This window comes from Xenopus tropicalis, chromosome 2 (genome assembly GCF_000004195.4).
Source record: "Xenopus tropicalis strain Nigerian chromosome 2, UCB_Xtro_10.0, whole genome shotgun sequence".
Taxonomy (NCBI): Eukaryota; Metazoa; Chordata; class Amphibia; order Anura; family Pipidae; genus Xenopus; species Xenopus tropicalis.
Genome location: NC_030678.2, coordinates 6,676,288 through 6,684,036, shown reverse-complemented (window position 1 = coordinate 6,684,036; position 7,749 = coordinate 6,676,288).

Genomic DNA, 7,749 nt, shown 5'->3' with positions numbered 1-7,749 from the left:
AGTAGAAAGTAACGGTACAATCACATACCCTATAGAGCAGGGAGCAGGGGGTAGAACTGCCCCACATCCCAGTAGAAAGTAACAGTACAATCACATACCCTATAGAGCAGGGAGCAGGGGGTAGAACTGCCCCACATCCCAGTAGAAAGTAACAGTACAATCACATACCCTATAGAGCAGGGGGTAGAACTGCCCCACATCCCAGTAGAAAGTAACAGTACAATCACATACCCTATAGAGCAGGGAGCAGGGGGTAGAACTGCCCCACATCCCAGTAGAAAGTAACGGTACAATCACATACCCTATAGAGCAGGGGGTAGAACTGCCCCACATCCCAGTAGAAAGTAACGGTACAATCACATACCCTATAGAGCAGGGAGCAGGGGGTAGAACTGCCCCACATCCCAGTAGAAAGTAACGGTACAATCACATACCCTATAGAGCAGGGGGTAGAACTGCCCCACATCCCAGTAGAAAGTAACGGTACAATCACATACCCTATAGAGCAGGGAGCAGGGGGTAGAACTGCCCCACATCCCAGTAGAAAGTAACGGTACAATCACATACCCTATAGAGCAGGGAGCAGGGGGTAGAACTGCCCCACATCCCAGTAGAAAGTAACAGTACAATCACATACCCTATAGAGCAGGGAGCAGGGGGTAGAACTGCCCCACATCCCAGTAGAAAGTAACAGTACAATCACATACCCTATAGAGCAGGGGGTAGAACTGCCCCACATCCCAGTAGAAAGTAACAGTACAATCACATACCCTATAGAGCAGGGAGCAGGGGGTAGAACTGCCCCACATCCCAGTAGAAAGTAACGGTACAATCACATACCCTATAGAGCAGGGAGCAGGGGGTAGAACAGACAGGTTGAGCCCCATAGAGTAAAAATGAATACAAAACAGAGCCTCTGTCTATACTGTGCAATTGCATGCTGGGTATTGTAGTTTTATAGTATCTATAGCTGTAGGCTAATTGTTAGATACAAACTACATTACCCAGCATGCAGTGAGACCAGCACATTAGGGGGAAAAACTTTGGCTAGTTTCCAAACTACAAACCTGCCAAGGCTCCAAAAAACAGCCCAAATCTGTACCTTGGCGGGTTTGTACTTTGAAAACCCACCAGGGCTTTAAATTAGTAGCCAAATTTGGCGGGAAAACCACCAACCTGGCAACCCTGCAAATGATCGTTATTGTGCCTGTAGCCAAAAAGTCATTGGACCAAACTTTCCAACCTCTGATACCAACACACCACCTGGTTCAACACAGTCGTCCCCCCCCCCCCCCCGACAAGTTGGACTAAACTTGTGTGGCGATCAGTCTTCTCTGTCAGTTCTTTTTGGCCGTATGGACAAAAATAATTAAATAATAAAAGTTTGTATCTGAGGTGTGTTTTTGCAAAACATTCTCAGTCAAAAATGATGTCCGTCCCGACCTGAACTTTGCTAATAAGATATTTTCTCTAAATATTGTGAGTGTCGGACTGGCCCACTGGGATACCAGGAAAACTCCCGGTGGGCCCAGGTGTCAGTGGGCCCTCCTGCCTCTAACCATTTTGCCTTTTTCATGGCCATTGCCTTTTTTTGCTTGGAAAAAAAGATTATAGTAATGTAAAGAAATTAGACTAGTAAAACAAAGAGGTTTAATGAGAAGGCCATGGTTTGAGGCTTTCTGGTGGGCCCCTGGCATCCCGGTCCGTCACTGATATCGTCTCCTCAGTCTGTGCCCCCTACACCCCCCGACTGTCCTGCTTTCTGTGAGACTTTGAAGTATGTAACCCATTATAACGAGCCCCAATTCCTGCCGCCTAGAACGTGGTGCTGAATTTCACCTTAAATATTTTGTTCCCCTGCCGGCCCGTCACCGTGACAACACCTGTCACATTATATAAAGTGCAGCCGCCTGGAGACAAAAGAACAGAAAGCGCTGGCCGGGCGTAGGCCTGCAGTGTGTATGTCATTGAATGAGAAGTTAATTTATCCTTTTGTGTACGGGTGCCACCCTAATTGAATCACCCTCTGGATTGCCACCTAGCCTGTATGTTATAAACCTGGCCGACGATGCCAATGTTATTAATAGGGCAGAAAGATGCTGCAAGGCTGGTATTTTTTCCAGAAAAGGTGGAAACTCTAGTGGCGGCTGATTGTGTCTCTCTTTTGCTTTTCAAATGTTGTGGGGTATGAGTGCCGCTTCTGCCACGAGGCAAGGTGAGAACCTCAGGTGGCAGTGAGCGGCCAGTTACCAGGGGCAGCAAAAAAAAAGCCGCCTCTGGTAACTTTAAAGGAAAAGGAAAGGTAAAATCTAAGTGAGCTTTATCAGAAAGGTCTATGTAAATACAGCCATAAGCACTCACATAGAGCCCTCTGTCAAAAGAAACAGGATTTGTTGTCTCTTTGTTTTCCTGTGCAAGAGACACGCAGCTCTCTCCTCTCTCCCCTCTCCCTCAGGAATGCTAAGAACTCACCCCCTTAGGAATGTGTAATCTGAGCCAATCAGCAGGAAGCCTCCTCATAGTCTTACTAACTGAGCATGTACCCCGGTCTTGGTCTTGGTGCAGGAGTGAGGCATTATGGGAACTTTCTTTACAGAGCTCAGCGGTTTTTATTTCCTATGAGGCTTCTGATCATCTGAACGGGAGAAATATGGGGAGACTTAAGCACACTATTGAGATGCCTTCAGTTTGAGATTAACTCTTTATTAGCCTTCCCTGCTGCTACCTCAACCCCAGAATCACTACTGCCTATACCACAATATTTGCGTTTTTTCCTCTCTTGCACCAACAGGCATTTTGTTCAGCATATTCAAACCATGCAAATGAATCTTCTGAATTACACATTATCGTTTCCAGAACTTCCTTTTTCTTGTTTTGCAACCTTCATATTATGAACACACTTTGCGATGCATTAAAGGGAAACTTCGCCCAGAAACCGTTTCTTGCACAATGAAAGAGAATGTAATTCTAAGCAGTTTAATTATTTGAAATTGTCAGTGGTGCAATGTGGTTTCTGTTGAAGGAAGTAGCGATTCTAATCACTTACCCCCGTCCCCAGGGTAAGTGATTTTTGGCAGCTAAATGCATACAGGCATTTTGGAGATGAAAATCCTCTCCGGCCCGACGCAGGGTTCCTTCTGCCCCTCTAACCCACTCGGTCCCCTCCCTTTGGAATTGACTTTGGCTGTTGGCAACTGGGCATGCTCAGTTCTCATCTCTGATTACTAGACACACCTCTCCAGTCTATCCACCAATGAAGAGACGGCATTGCTGGTTCCAATAGAAACTCCGATCTAGTTGACTGCTCCAATTGTTTCTCCTAACCTCCTCTCCTGAGCTCAGCGTGACCATTACAGTGTTGAATCCAAGCAGAACCAAAGTAAGCTTTGCCTGTAATTTAGTAATTCTGCATTCTTCAGTGCATGAACTTTACACTGACTAAGGAGTTTTGCACATATGTCACATTTGAAGGGAAAATTGCCACCAGGTGAAAGCTATTTGTTTTAGAAAAATGTGACAGTTGTGGCTATAGGGCATATATGCAGTACAAATGATGCAGTTTGAGTGGGGGTGATGTGCCCATATTATATACATGGTAGGAGTATTTAGGGCTTAAATGTCCTTTTAGCTGCCAATTCGGGTCCTTTAGGAATTTCCCTTGCATACATGGTGGAGGGCCGCTAATGGAAGCCAGTTTTGGCCACTCCCCCTTTTAAACCACACCCATTTTATCACAATGGTCGCTGCAGGGATATCAACCATCATTAATATGTTAAAGAATTATATTATGTCATATTAAGACACACCCTTAAATCCATATGCCTCCTCCTGTGATAGCGCAGCAACCCCCAGCATATAATTACACACCTTAGGGACCATTTAATGGCTATTTCCAACTGCTAACAAACTCCCAGAACAACATAGGGTAGGCAGAGTATGGCACACACAGGCAGCACTCTGCCTGCCCTATGCTGCCTGTGTGTTCCATACTCTGCCTGCCCTATGCTGCCTGTGTGCCATACTCTGCCTGTCCTATGCTGCCTATACACAGGCAGCATAAGCCAGGCAGTACATACAATGTCTGAGGTGTGAACAGGAGAACAATGTGGGTGATTACAGCCTAAGTCTGAGGTGTGAACACTGCAGGGGGTGAACAATGCAGAGATTAAAAGGTGTGAACAACACAGGGGATTACATTTGTAAACAATACAGAGGGTTTACAGCCTGAATCTGAGGTGAGAACCATGCAGGGGGCCAGTTAATCTCAGTACTGATACCATTTAAACATAGCACAAAGTTAAGCCATCAAAGCAGCCAGACAGGTGGGGGGCCACACAGAGGGGGGTCGAGGGCCCGCCAGTTGGTCAGCACTGCTTTAGACCAATTTGGCAGCTTATCTGCCCTCTGATGGGCTTCCCTGACTGATATTTGGTCAACAATTAGCCAGATGTTAATGAGGCAGGCTTGCTTTTCCATCGGGTTGATGACTGCATGGGCTCATTGATGTGGTCCTCGCTCCGACAGCTTCTTTTCCCATTGTTGTAATTCTATCATTTGGCACGTTATTGTATTCGATCAAATTTGATCAAATCCAGGGTTGGACTGAGAGACTGCAGGACCCACTAGGGTTACTGCCCCAGGGGCCCACACACCCCCCAGTGGACCCCCTCCATGGCCCCCACACCCCCCCAGGGGCCCCCAACACCTGCACAACCACCCCCCCGGTGGGCCCCGCCAACGCAATGGTTTTTTCACAGTTCCCTGCCGGCCGAGTCCCACCCTGATCGAATTAGCCAGATATTGGCCAGATTGGGTGGGCATATCCAGAGAAAGATCTGCCCGTTTGGTGGTGTATGGCCATCTTAGGTCTGTGCTAGTGATGCCTGGGAAAGGAGGTACAATTACACTGTGGGCCAAGCGACCAAACCACAGCATAGAATAGAACTGTTTGTCCCACACTGGGAATCCAGCAAAACCTGCCCTAGGACAGGACAGCAGTTTGACTCCCAGTGTACAATTACACTCTGACGTCAGCAGTGCCCTGACCAGCCCATGAGTTTCAGCATAAAAATTAAAAGAGATAGCACTGAGATTCTTCAGAACACCGGGGAGGGATGCTAACCTCCGTACCCCCCCCCCCCCCCCCCCCACACGCTTCATTCACTGCCTGGAGCATCAGCCACTAGGAGTTAAAGGAACAGTAACACCAAAAATGTATCAAAGTAAATAAATTATAATGTACACAGGTAACATAAAAGATAACAGATCAATTCTGTAGAATACAATGGTGTTTTATCTGTTATCTTCTATGTAACCTGAGCCTTTTTTCCAGCTTGAATGGCTGCCCCCGGGGCTACACAGCGGGGTATTTATATAAACTATAGTAGGGTTTCTGTAGCAAACACCCCAGCTGTACCGGTGCAGGAATGGCTGCCCCCAGAGCTACACAGCGGGGTATTTATATAAACTATAGTAGGGTTTCTGTAGCAAACACCCCAGCTGTACCAGTGCAGGAATGGCTGCCCCCAGGGCTACACAGCCGGGTATTTATATAAACTATAGTAGGGTTTCTGTAGCAAACACCCCAGCTGTACCAGTGCAGGAACGGCTGCCCCCGGGGCTACACAGCGGGGTATTTATATAAACTATAGTAGGGTTTCTGTAGCAAACACCCCAGCTGTACCAGTGCAGGAATGGCTGCCCCTGGGGCTACACAGCGGGGTATTTATATAAACTATAGTAGGGTTTCTGTAGCAAACACCTCAGCTGTACCAGTGCAGGAATGGCTGCCCCTGGGGCTACACAGCGGGGTATTTATATAAACTATAGTAGGGTTTCTGTAGCAAACACCTCAGCTGTACCAGTGCAGGAATGGCTGCCCCCGGGGCTACACAGCGGGGTATTTATATAAACTATAGTAGGGTTTCTGTAGCAAACACCCCAGCTGTACCAGTGCAGGAATGGCTGCCCCCGGGGCTACACAGCGGGGTATTTATATAAACTATAGTAGGGTTTCTGTAGCAAACACCCCAGCTGTACCGGTGCAGGAATGGCTGCCCCCGGGGCTACACAGCGGGGTATTTATATAAACTATAGTAGGGTTTCTGTAGCAAACACCCCAGCTGTACCGGTGCAGGAATGGCTGCCCCCGGGGCTACACAGCGGGGTATTTATATAAACTATAGTAGGGAATTCTGTAACAAACACCCCAGCTGTACCAGTGCAGGAATGGCTGCCCCCGGGGCTACAGAGCGGGGTATTTATATAAACTATAGTAGGGTTTCTGTAGCAAACACCCCAGTTGTACCGGTGCAGGAATGGCTGCCCCAGGGGCTACACAGCGGGGTATTTATATAAACTATAGTAGGGTTTCTGTAGCAAACACCCCAGCTGTACCGGTGCAGGAATGGCTGCCCCCGGGGCTACACAGCGGGGTATTTATATAAACTATAGTAGGGTTTCTGTAGCAAACACCCCAGCTGTACCGGTGCAGGAACGGCTGCCCCCGGGGCTACACAGCGGGGTATTTATATAAACTATAGTAGGGTTTCTGTAGCAAACACCCCAGCTGTACCAGTGCAGGAACGGCTGCCCCCGGGGCTACACAGCAGGGTATTTATATAAACTATAGTAGGGTTTCTGTAGCAAACACCCCAGCTGTACCGGTGCAGGAATGGCTGCCCCCGGGGCTACACAGCCGGGTATTTATATAAACTATAGTAGGGTTTCTGTAGCAAACACCCCAGCTGTACCGGTGCAGGAATGGCTGCCCCCGGGGCTACACAGCGGGGTATTTATATAAACTATAGTAGGGAATTCTGTAGCAAACACCCCAGCTGTACCAGTGCAGGAATGGCTGCCCCCGGGGCTACAGAGTGGGGTATTTATATAAACTATAGTAGGGTTTCTGTAGCAAACACCCCAGCTGTACCAGTGCAGGAATGGCTGCCCCCGGGGCTACACAGCGGGGTATTTATATAAACTATAGTAGGGTTTCTGTAGCAAACACCCCAGCTGTACCGGTGCAGGAACGGCTGCCCCCGGGGCTACACAGCGGGGTATTTATATAAACTATAGTAGGGTTTCTGTAGCAAACACCCCAGCTGTACCGGTGCAGGAATGGCTGCCCCCGGGGCTACACAGCGGGGTATTTATATAAACTATAGTAGGGTTTCTGTAGCAAACACCCCAGCTGTACCAGTGCAGGAATGGCTGCCCCCGGGGCTACATAGCGGGGGTATTTATATAAACTATAGTAGGGTTTCTGTAGCAAACACCCCAGCTGTACCAGTGCAGGAACGGCTGCCCCCGGGGCTACATAGCGGGGTATTTATATAAACTATAGTAGGGTTTCTGTAGCAAACACCCCAGCTGTACCAGTGCAGGAATGGCTGCCCCCGGGGCTACACAGCGGGGTATTTATATAAACTATAGTAGGGTTTCTGTAGCAAACACCCCAGCTGTAACGGTGCAGGAATAGCTGCCCCCGGGGCTACACAGCGGGGTATTTATATAAACTATAGTAGGGTTTCTGTAGCAAACACCCCAGCTGTACCAGTGCAGGAATGGCTGCCCCCGGGGCTACACAGCGGGGTATTTATATAAACTATAGTAGGGTTTCTGTAGCAAACACCCCAGCTGTACCCGTGCAGGAATAGCTGCCCCCGGGGCTACACAGCGGGGTATTTATATAAACTATAGTAGGGTTTCTGTAGCAAACACCCCAGCTGTACCAGTGCAGGAATGGCT